The sequence below is a fragment of the Temnothorax nylanderi genome, unplaced genomic scaffold (assembly GCF_030848795.1).
Source record: "Temnothorax nylanderi isolate EJ_2023f unplaced genomic scaffold, tnyl_v1.0 TNYL_tig1071_pilon, whole genome shotgun sequence".
NCBI lineage: Eukaryota > Metazoa > Arthropoda > Insecta > Hymenoptera > Formicidae > Temnothorax > Temnothorax nylanderi.
The window spans coordinates 3,147-16,601 of record NW_027250133.1 but is presented as its reverse complement, the minus strand read 5'-3'; the positions used below and the strand labels follow the sequence as shown (position 1 = coordinate 16,601).

At 31.3% G+C, this 13,455-nt stretch overlaps 1 pseudogene; it reads left to right on the top strand.

Annotated features, from left to right (window-relative positions):
* Positions 1-4,433: 4,433 nt before the first annotated feature.
* Positions 4,434-10,541, top strand: LOC139786545 (uncharacterized; annotated as a pseudogene).
* Positions 10,542-13,455: the final 2,914 nt, after the last annotated feature.

The window sequence follows — 13,455 nt, the reverse complement described above, 5'->3', positions numbered from 1 at the left end:
TTCAAACCTAAGATTCCGGAATGACAGTTTAATACGCTAACGCTGAGCTAACAATCTATTCTACAATAACTGTTATGAATCTCTCTGAACTGCTCTGAACTCGCGCGATAAAACGAATATAAAGAGCCAACAGTACTTAATGGTTACAGAATCGCACATGATTGAATAATGGAACTTCTCAGCAATTATTTCTTTTCTATTATTTCTTTCAGACAGTATCGCTTACGATCTTAATCTTTAGATATTACTGTGTTTTTCAGTAGACATTACTTTTTTTTTAAGTAAGCATCTATGTATTGAGAATAAAAATTGAGAATAAACGAAAATTCAGAGACTATTACTGTTTTCCGGCTTTCAGTGTGCTTAAGATAATCCCACAAGAATAAAAATAAACTGATATCAGAGTTTTACATATAATTTTCTGGTTGATTCCTTGATTCCTACCGCGTGATGGCTTATGCGTTAATTATTAGGTCGTCGATATTATAATCATTTCTTCTATTTGCGCCATTTTTATGCGCGGTGTTCGTGTTGTACGAAAAAAAGCAATGGAAATAATGATAAAAGAACAAAATGTTTAAAATTATATTACCATAAAATCTTAGAAATAAATATGTATTTAAACATTTCAGAGAAATTGACCATTTTTTCACAGCTACAACTAGTCTGTAGCCTCATCGAAAATATGTGGCTTGGTTACTTCTGCTCTGGGTATTTTAAAGCATAAACTTTCAGTCGGAAATAGAAGATAGTTTTCTGTCAGAATTCTGTCGATCTTCATTTATTTCTTTCACTGTTTCTGCGTTGTTTTTATGCTGTTTTATCCTAGCAAATTGTTCATTCCGTGTCTCGCTTCGATCCCGTGTGTTTCGTAAACGTGATAGAACGTGCGGTCAACATGGCTCACAATTTTACGAATAATGAGATGTGCGACATGGTTTTTTTGTACGTTATATGCGGCCGACGATTGCGGGAAACTGCGAGAGCTTATGCTCGTAGATACCCAGAGCGAAGACAGCCACATCATACATTTTTTCTGAGGCTGGAATCGCGGCTGCGAAAAAATGGTCAATTTAGACCTGTTAAGCCTGCAGGTACATATTTATTTATAAGATCTTCTGATAAAATAATTTTAAATTGTATCCTCTTACTTTTATTGCCTCGTACAGGACGACCACCGCGCATAAATACCGCACGGATATTAGAAGAGGTCACTAATGACCCAGAAATTAGTACACGAGACGTCGCGCGGTATCAAGGAGTCAGCCAGGCAACAGTATGTAGGGCTTTGAAATCGGCTCACTTCCATCCCTACAAGGTAACCCTGACTCAAGAGTTGTATGCAAATGATAAACCTCGCAGATTGAGGTATTGTCAATGGCTCCTTAATGTGAGTGAGGAAAATTATTATTTTTCGAAATACATTCTGTTTTCGGACGAATGTATTTTCCATAATGATGGCAAAGTCAACCGCCATAACTCGCATTATTGGGCCACTGAGAATCCTCACTGGATGCAGCAAGCGCATACACAAGTCAGGTGGTCGGTGAACGTTTGGGCGGGTATTCTCGGAGACCACATCATTGGGCCACATTTTATTGATGATAGGATCGATGGTGACCGATACCGAAGATTTCTCAACAATGAACTTGTTGACTTGTTGGATGAGGTGCCGTTGGAATTACGTGCTAACATGTGGTTCCAACAGGATGGCCATCCAGCACACACTGCCAGGGCAACAAGGGCGTTATTAAATGAGAAATTCGGTAACCGTTGGATCGGACTTTATGGTCCCCACGAATGGCCACCGCGTTCACCAGACCTCACACCGCTAGATTTTTTTCTGTGGGGTCATCTTAAGCAGCAAGTTTACGCAACGCGACCTGCTAATGCTCAAGATCTGAGGGATCGAATTGTACGAGCTTGCCGTGCAATAACTCCACAGGTCTTGCGCCGGGTGCGTCGTGCAATTTTGACAAGGGCTACATTTTGTGAGAGAATGGAGGGGGGCCATTTCGAGCACATACTAAAGTAAAAATATGATAAATTGGTGATGTGTTGCGCACGGTCACACGTTGATATAATTTTTCATCTGCGTGCGCTCTTACGCAATATGACTTCAATGTATCTATTTGAACTTTTATACTGAAAAGGTCTAAAGATGTGGTACAATATGGCTCCAGGCGAAGGTCCACTTTAAAAAACCTAACGCGCCATTGGTGGTACCTCAAGGGTGGTGCGGAAGTCCACTGTTATTACTTCTAATTTTTCACATTATTACTTTTATATCCATAAAGTATACAGTAGAATATTTCTTGTAGAAAAGTAGAATTGCTCAATTTTGTATAAGAATGGTAGAATATTTTTTTTTTTTCCCGCTTATATCCAACTCTTTTTTTACGCGCTAAAATGTTCCGCGTAAGCGTGAAAAGAAATCGCCACCAAGTAAAACTGTATTAAAATATAAATATTTAAAAAAAATCGTATAAAAAAAGATACTCTTACTACGTTTACGCGAGCGTTACTTCTGTAGTAACTTACGATAATTCTTACGCGTAAACAGAATTTTGTGCTAACTTATGATAATTTACTTCGCGTAAACGAGTGAATTATCGTAAGTTATCGCACAGAAGTAATCGCTCGCATAAACGTAGAAACAGATACAAAAGATACTTCTTTCTATTAGTCTAGGATCCGGCCGCGTGATTTATACGTTTATCTGTTATTTTATCAAAATGCGATTTTAATGGAAGATTACATATCAGGTCATACATCGCGGCCGGTGTGCCTAGCAAAATCTTGCCGCAAGTACCCTTAATTAGAGCTGTTTTAATTAAATTTTTTTAGACAACTTCGTTCATTTGTTTGCGAAGGAAATGAAGCGTTATCTAAAAGAGAGTGATCTAAAAAACTTGAAAAAATAGGTCGCCATCTCTCAGTCTGCCGCAACCTCCTGGCAGCCAGGTGCAAAAAGGTCCTTTTTCGTTAATTATCAACGTTCATCGTGTATCGAGACAATTTTTACACAAATTGAAGCTAAATTTTTCCTCTACACGATGGAATATGGTTGCCTGCGTAAAAGCTGCCGCAACTGGTGGTTGCCAGCGTTTGAATGACTCGCTCTCGCCTGCGCGAGCTCTTCAATCTTACAATGTGTTACAATGGAATAATCACAGCAATTTCCTTGAATTTCTTTAATATTACAATAGTTCCTAAACAAGTTTTTAAAAATTTCTTTTATAAATAAATTCCGCCGCTCATTCGTCTTCCGACTCGTCTGAACTCGCAACATCATACTCCAAATCATCAGAATTATCATTCGCGTTTTCAGAACTTTCATTCATCGACACGCGCAATACATCTTTGACTTTCAACGGCGTTGGGTACCCAACGAACCACGTTGGTTTCAAAAAACCATCTAATAACCAACCGCAATCTTCAGCGCGTAATTTAATACAACACGGATCTGTAGCATTTTGCCACATCGAATTTACAAAAATTGCGCGTGTCGATAAATGAAAGATCTGAAAACGCGAATGATAATTCTGATGATTTGGAGTATGATATTGCGAGTTCAGACGAGTCGGAAGACGAATGAGCGGCGGAATTTATTTATAAAAAGAATTTTTGAAAACTTGTTTAGGAACTATTGTAATATTAAAGAAATTCAAGGAAATTGCTGTGATTATTCCATTGTAACACATTGTAAGATTGAAGAGCTCGCGCAGGCAAGAGCGAGTCATTCAAATGCTAGCAACCACTATAGTGGTTGCTAGCAACCGGCTAGGCACACCGGCCGCGATGTATGACCTGATATGTAATCTTCCATTAAAATCGCATTTCGATAAAATAACAGATAAACGTATAAATCACGCGGCCGGATCCCGTACTATATTACTACGTTTACGCGAGCGTTACTTCAGTAGTAACTTACGATAATTCCTTTGCGTAAAGGAAATTTTGTAGTAACTTACGATAATTTACTCTGCGTAAACGAGTGAATTATCGTAAGTTACTACAAAAGTAACGCTCGCGTAAACGTAGTACATGCGGTAAATACGTTGCGCATAGATGGAGAATAATAAGAAATCGTGTTATTAAATAAAATTATATGTAAAAAGAAAAATGCGTAAGACAGTTGGATATATTAGAAAAGTATGAACATACGATATACGTTATTTGATTCACAGTTTTTAACTTGCCTGTACATCACCTCGGACTCGTCGATCGAAGCGGTCGATTCAAGCTGGTGTCACCTATGGATCGTTTGGTTCATTACAGTTGCGGTCGGTAACTCATCTCCTATGGTAAATGGTTGGTGCATCCATTAAGATTCACCCGGTATATATATAGATAATAGATGTTTTTTCTAAAAATAATATTACAGTGAAGCGGAAGAGTTGTTGGATAATGATCTCCCAAATATAAATGCAATGGATGTTTTAACATCTAGCAACGTACTTGACAATATTCAGTTTTATGATTCTACTGTGTAAGTATGATTTTAACAATTTTTCTGATATTATATATATATATATATATATATATATATAATTACATAGATTTTATTTGTTATATCACTAACTTTATATCTCTTTCTTGTTATTATAATATCCAATATTCTATAAAAGTTTTTACATTCAGAAAATTCCAATATTATATCTACATTATTATGTAAGATGTATATGATAATATGAAATAAAAAAAACACATGTATATATTTCTTGATATTTTTATTATAATGTATATAACTAAAATATTTCTCACAAAAATTACCAAATTTCTACATAAGCTTCTTTAGTGACACAAAGAATGTTAGGCCAATATTCCAAGCCAAATGTGCTGTAATATGTCATTAATTCTTTTGAGAGATTTTACTCCCTTAGACTTTTTCTTCTGGGTATATATATTAAAATTGTAATTTATTCCATTAAAGTACCAAATGTACAATTAAATTGTAGCCGTCATTGGTATACCATAACTAAATAACAAGCTACAACACACTTAACATGAAAGTGGAATACTGGCTTAATAATTTTTGTGCCATTAAAGATAATTATATAAAAATTTAGTATGATTTTGTAATAAATTTTAAGTTGTTATTTTACAATAAAAATGTACAAAAATATGTATGTTTGCTTTTATTTTGTATTATTTTTAAATACTGGACGTTTATTGTATATATTCTGTATTATTGTAATTAATTAATTAATTTTGTATTTATATAACATAAATTATATAATTTTTAATTTCAAATTTTATTTACATTTTTCTGCAGATTTTTTGTTTGCGTTTATAAAGTTTTATCTCTCAGAAATGCTATTTACTTTTATAATTATAAATGTTTATATTTTAGGTTTTTTTAATGATTTTTTTTCAAGAAACAATACTAACAATAAGTAAATCTAATTAAAAAGAACATGTACTTTAATGGAAAATAGAAGACCGATTTATTTTAATAAAATAAATTAATGTTTTAAAAGGAGAAAAATTAAATTATATTTTTCTCTTTTGTCGATATAATTTTAGATAAGACATTTCTCAATTTTTGTTCAATTATCACTTATCTTAAAACATATTTAGAAAATGTATTGTTATTAATCAAGTAAAAAATACTTTTTACAATACCTGCGCGGAAAGTTCAACTTTCCATGCGTGTAGAGCGGGGCAAAAGTGACTATTTTCACGCCAGGGCTTACTTTTCTCCCTAGGGAAAAAATTAATGACGTAGCGGATAGAAAGTGATCACTTTCCTCCCTAGGGAGAAAAGTTGTTACTTTCTGCCCTGTATAGTGGGTGGAAAGTGCATGGTCACTTTCCTCCCTAGGGATACTTTCTGTCCCGTATGGCGGCCCTGTATATATAATTTTAATTCCAATTATATAATTTTATTTCATTCAAATTTCGCTCTATAGGCATTAAAAAGTCGAACATTTCCGTAAAGGTGTTGTGAAAAATATCGTGTGTACCACGGGGAGAAAGCTTTTTTAGACTCGTGTGATTGCTGTCTTTGAAACGCTTTCTCCCCTAGGTGTACAATATACTTCTGTAATTGTAACTTAAATATTCTTAATTACTTTATTATTTTTATAGTGAGATAGTAGGATATGTGGACGGTATTGAAGCTCCTCGTTACGTAGGAAACAAGTCCCAATACAAAGTTTTCAAGTTTTTTTTAAATAATGGAGATGGGAAACGAGTGCAAATTATAGCATGGAACGATGATATCGAAAAGGTGGAAGAGTACATAAAATCAAATTACGTAAGTGTTCTGACTTTACATTCCTTTTGGTTCATATAAAAATGATATTTTTATTTAATAACATGGATGTACAATTAAATGCAAATAATTTATAAAAATTATAAAGTTTTTATATAAGATAATATATGTATACTTGCTGCAATAATTTATTTTTAAATCTGTAACTTAATAAGATAGTAATGATAAATAACTCTGAACTATTTGTCATTATATTCTTAGATAATGACATCATCAAAAATAGGAAAATACAGAATAAAAATTTCTGTTAAATATGTTAAATATTATATTAATAACATAATATTTGCATTTAACAAAATAAACTTGTAAAATATATATATAAAATTTTCTTTTATTTTGGGAAAATATTAAATTATATTTATTTTTAAATCCCTCTCTAAAAAAGGCATGTAAAGTCGATACTCGAATGTATCGCGGTTATTGTTGCCTCTTTTCCGCGATGCCGATTGGTTCTCTCGCTGTGCTTACTTCATGAGCAGCTGCCATCGTATATTTTGACAGTTGTGTGTAATGTTAAAGCTAAATAGCGTGCGCGAAGCACGCGTTTATAGTGTCTAGTTTAATTAAAAATATTTTTATTTTAAATTACAAGAATTTCTATTATGTAAGACAATAGTGGTGAATAAACAGGAACCTTAATACTATGTACATATTTTACATATAATATATAACTTTTATCTAATATGTATATAGAAAAATCATACAAAGTTTAAATAATTTATTCATAAAATATGAATATCTTATTACTTACTAATATAGTGTTATATTTTCTGTAAAACTAATACTGAATGTACTAAGAGACATTACTTTTGATATCATTTTTTAATCTCTTATCAAGACTATTACGTAGTCCATCAATAAAGTAATAAGACTAAATTTTTTCTCAACAATTGGTAAAAGCAAGACCGAGAGCTATATTTATACTCTACTTTTAGTAAAAATTTTTTAGTAAAAATTTTAATTTCATAACATTAACACATGTGATTCTACAATCATGGATGGCCCACCAAAAACAAAACAAACGTGTCTTTTAGCATATAACCATAGTTTAGCATTTAACCTAAGCTTGTTTCATTTTTGGTAGGCCATCCTGTACATGTACATACGTCCATACGTACATACGTATATATATATTATATATCTATATGTATACGTATATGTATATACGTGTATACATGTATATATATATACATACACACATACATATACAGGGTGAAAGAAAACTATAGGTACAAACTTCTAGGGATGGTAGAAGAGGTTGAAACAAACTTTTTTGCTTATAAAGTAGTAGTCGGAAATGCTTCCTTTTAGCTTTATAGACACTGAATAAAGGGTGACGATTGGAACACAAAACGGCTATATCAAAACGTACGTTTTATTTGACTTAAACACAGTTATTTTTTAGTGGGTAATTTATGATTCTATTCTTTATTTAGTGTCTATAAAACAAAAAGGAAGCATTTCCGACTACTACTTTATAAGCAAAAAATGTTTGCTTCAATTCCTTCTACCATCCCTAGAAGTTTGTACCTATAGTTTCTCTTTACCCTCTTTACCCATATATATATATGTCACATAATTATTAACAAATTATTACATTAAATTGTTTTATAATAGATTATTCATTTGGACGGCGTACAAGCTCGTCCACCTAAAGCAGTTCAATTCAATAATGGTAGTGTACCGTATGAACTACTAATTCGTTCTAATACAGTTATTACAACTTTGGGAAAATATGAATTAGAGAACTCGTTAGATGTAGAACCAGAGCATATTAAATTCTCCGATGTCTTAAACACGTCTACACGTGTCAGTAAGTTTTGCAGGATTATCGATTTATTATATAATAAGTCATTTATGCTATAATAATACATTTATACTATAATAAGTTTATAGTATCAACAAATATCAATCGCTTTTAACAAATAAATATCGCTTTTAGCCATTGCCATTTAAATACAATGTTTCTTCTGTAAAAGATAAGCCTCTATATTACATATTATCTTACATATGTACAGATACATATCTATATATATGTACATAGGTATATGTATAGAAAAGTACAATTCGTGATACTTATCGCACTCTGAAAAGTTACAAAATTAATTTAAAAAAGAAGAAAAACTATGTTTTTAAATCTGATGAAAAATTATTATAACTAATTAAACGGTATCAAACAGTATTTAACATGATTCAAATTTTATTTTTGTCGTTTTTATTTTACAACCCTTAAAAAATCATCTTTTGTTATGACAATTTTGACATATCCTTCTTTTGAGTTTTATATAAATAAGTTTAACAATTTCTTTAATGTTATATAAATTTACTTTTGCTGCTTGATAATGTTTACCTAATTTATTCTTATACAATTTATAGTAATACTCAAAAATTAAGTTTTGAGTTGTATTACTCTTAACAAAGGTACGATATATAAAGTACGTCTCGTAAACTTTATATACAGGATACTATCTTAAGTAAGTACATAAACTTGAACTTAAAAAGAATATTCTTTAGTTTATTTTAAGAAAAAAAAATCTTATAAACATATGTCCTAAACTGCTTTGTTTTCAAAATATAAGGTCAAAGTTGTGAAAAAAATGAAAATTCCAAAAATCTGAAAAACATTTAAAGATATTTTACTAGGTGCGCAACTAAGTTTCCGGGTTTTTTTGATCAATAAAAAATGGAAAATTTCAAGAGAAATACAAAAAATGGTTTATTCAAAGTATCGTCCCTCGCTAGCTATACATTTTCGCCATCTCTCTGGCAATACATGAATACCGCGACAATAAAACGACGCGTCTTTGGACCGAAACCATTCATCCAACCAATTTTGCACTTCTTCGAAATTGGTCAAGTGTAGCCCAGCCAAGCCATGCGCCATCGACCGGAACAAGTGATAATCGGAAGGCGCCAAATCTGGCGAATACGGCGGGTGCGGTAGCAGATCCCATTTCAGCGTTTTGATGGTGTGCTGGACGATGGAACTGCGATGGCACGGAGCGTTGTCGTGCTGCAATATCACTCGTTCGTGTCTCGTGTCCCATTCTGGCCGTTTTTCGAGCAATGTATGGTTTAAATTGATCAGTTGTTGTCGGTAGCGATGCCCATTGACAGTTTCGCCCGGTTTCAGCAGCTCATAGTACACGATTCCTTTCTGGTCTCACCAAAGCGCTCCTTGTCCTCAGTGTCGAAATCGCCACTTCTGAAGCGTTTAAACCAATCTTCACAGGTAGTTTTCGATGGTGCATGTTCGCCGTAGGCCTCCTCAAGCAAACGACGTGCTTCAGCTGCATTTTTTTTCAAGTTAAAGCAGAAAAGCAAAGCTTCCCGCAAATGCTGTTTATTTGGCACAAAACTCGACATCTCCGTTGTTAGAAAAAATATTTTTGCGTTGCGATATGTGTTTATATAACGACTGGTTATTGTTAACAGATGTCCAAGCTATAACTTCAGACAACTTCAGACATGTAAGTCGAGTACATGTGTTATTGGTGCCATCTATGTGTGAAACCCGGAAACTTAGTTGCGCACCTAGTATTCAAATTTGATATGCGTATATGTGGTATTAAGAACTATTTTCCAATACAAATAAAACATTTTTAGATCCACCAGGGACATGCGTCCTTGACATCCTGTATTTTGAAAAAAGCAGTTTAGGACACATGTTTATAGAACCTTTTCTTCTTAAAATAAGCCAAGGAATATCCCCTTCAAGTTTATGTACAGTAAGATCCATTAATTTGCGTGGTTACACATATTATATAAAGTTTGAAGATCCGTAAATACATATACATATACATATATACCTACATATTTTTTATTGTATATTTGTGCAGCTTACCTCAAGAGTTTTTTAAAATACTATAATAAAGTTATTTTTTGTTAAGAATTTCCTGATATTTTAAATTTTGTCATATATAAACCATACAAATTAATGTATTTTATACTCTACTTACTTTTAAGTAACACCCTGCATGTATAATTATTTATTTATAAGATAATCAAAATATCAAAATATAAAATATAATTCCTCTTTAACATTCTCTATATATTTATCTCAGTCTTAGAAGGTTACATCAAGACGAACTTCGCTATAATTTACAACAATAATTGAATAAAACAATCGGTTGCGGATCGTTAACTGATGGAGAATATAGATTGGAAGTTCATATAATAAATTTTAATCCAGATATGTATAACCATCTTAATATAAAAAAAGGTGACAAAGTAAAAATAATAGGTACAATACAAACGACAGGTAAAATACTTACATTTATTAATAAAATTTACTTTATTTTAAAATTTAGTTATATAAAAAATTATATATAGAGGAAAGTCCCCTATTATGAGATAAGCTCCTAATATGCGATAGCGGGGTTTCTGCTAAACTAATAAGTTCTATTTGTTGGGTCAACCATGAACTTATTGCCCTTGGTGTAAAACCTATTTAGTAGAAAATTCATTGTTCGATCGTGCATGCACTCGTTACAAATATCGAAATTGTGAATTTGGATGTTGTCAAGTTCCATGAAGGTGAGACTTTGAACCTTGTTTATTATATAATAAATAAATATTTGACAACGAGTTCTGTATGCAGCGATAGAGTAAGGTCGTATTAGTAGGAAAATACAGGATATGTTGAGTTGCTTAATTGTAGAGGATAGATTTGGTGATTGCGAAACCGCAAAGCATGGGGTCCGTAATATGAGATATTCAGGGTGACGCTTGTTGCTAGAGTATGAAGGTTATTGTACAGTAATAAAAAGAGGGAAAATACTATGTTAAAGTTAAGGGAAGGTTCATACGAACTTATAAAAGTGTGCTGATGGTGATCGCATACTCATGCTGGGCGCACACTGGCTGCGCTGGAAATATTGAATATAAGTGGGTTTGCGATTATTGCAAATAAGCTTCTCCATTACATTTGTATTTTAGAGACATTAAATGAAGTTTTCTAATTGCAATACCGATGTATTTTGCACTTTATTAGCGATTTCTTGGGGTATCTCATATTAGGAGCACACTTTTGCGATTTTGCCGAAAGCTCATTTTTCACATTTTCTAATTTCAGCAAAATTAATATTTAAATTAAATTTTACATTTCAGCATCTTAAAGCTTATTAAATTCCCTTCAAAATGACCTACTATATTTTTCAATTCTGCCCATAGACTTCCGGCAATCACACAAAATAGATATGGTATCTCATAATCGGGTATTTTCCTCTACTTAATGATAAAGTCAATATTATTATTTTATAATCAAATAAATATTTATTATAAAATAAAATAAATAAATTTATGCTGATAACATGTACAAAACACGATAAAATTTTGTCTATATTACTTATTTCTTATTTATTTTATATTTTTATCACTAAATATTGATTGTATTAAGAAAAAATGTAAAATCTTAAAAAAGTACGCTTCAGAAAATCAGTACGCATTCAATAACTCTCTTCTATATTATATATATATACAGGTTATCCCAGGATTTAACCGACAAACTACGGGAGTATATTACACAAATAATAATAAGAAAAAAAATATATAAAGTTTGGCTAGAAATGCTTTATTACAAAAATATAAACAAATATTGAAACAGAATATAAAATAGATAAAAATAATTCTCTGATCTCTAAGATTTCCAGACTTAACGCCTTTGATTTTTACTTATGAGAAACTTTAAAAAATAAAGTTTACAGTACAAAAGTAATCATATTAACAATAGATATATTAAAATAAAACATGATATATAGATAACAACAAATTTTCTATTGTACAAAATATGAATGAATCGAGTTACAATTAGTAATATATTTCACAATTTTATCCTTGCGCGATAATACCACCTTGAGAAAGATATCAATGTATATGGAACTTATTACAATACAAACTTCTGAGAATTTTGTTGCATCTCAATAATTAAATTATTAATTTGTTGTATGAAATCTTCACGCAAAGTCACTTCTGTAATCTGTAAACCTGATTTTTTTAACGTTCCCTAGTTTAAGTAAAAATCAAGACGCGTTAAGGCTGGTTTTCATAGTTAGATTTATTTCAAGACTGTCTTAAATAACTTCTTTAATGCTAATACGGCTTTGTGATTGGTTTATGACATCTTAAGATTGTTCTTAAAAATAAGATTTGACTGTGAATATCGGCCTAAATCTGGCAATTTCAGAGGTTATAGGATTATTTTTACCTATTCATGTTTTATTTCAATATTTGTTTATAATTTTGTTATAAAGCATTTCTAGCCAAACTCCATATAATATTTTTTCTTATTTTTACTTGTAGAATATACTACTGCAGTTTATCGGTGAAATCCTAGGACACCTTATATATCAAATTAACAAATATCTATCTTCATCATTATATTGATAAAATACAAATTAAAATTTATTCTTTCCTTATAATCATTAATTTATACATTAATTTTACATTATACTTTTATAATAAATATACAATATTTTTTTGCAGTTAATCCACCATGTTTTGTAGTGCCAAGCTTAAATGATCTTTCTAAGATAGGTGGACGTATATCATTATCAGAAATTTTAAAAATCCCTGATCGTACCCCTAAAAAAAGAACTTCAGCAAATAATTTGTCGCAACAGGTATATTCATACGAATAAATAACATTAACAATAGGGATATAAAAATAAGGACTCAAAGAATTATCTATAATACAATAGTTATTTATTTAGAGAAATAAAAATCATAAACATTGAATATATTTAATTACTTATATATTTTTATTAAAAAGGACATAATTATATCTTCTTAATTTTTGTTTATTTTATAATATATCAATATGTGGTCACTAATATGTATTTGCATAATAATACTTAAATCTTGAATATAATAAAAGTTCTTTAATAATCCGTAAACTTTAATAAAAGTGTTGTTAATTTTGCTTTAGATAAAAGATTCCATATTAAGTAACTCCGATATATATGCCACACCTACCTTTTAATTATCTAAAAGGAATGACAAACAAATAATGTACTTTCTTTTTGTAGCATCGGAATAAGAAGAATAAACTGGAATAAAATAGAATTCTTGGATTGGAAGAAATAATATTCTTGTTTAAATGTTTATGACATACTGATAATTAGATTGGATTCTTAAAACGCTTCTTCTCCCAGCAACACAGAATACACCGAGTGCGC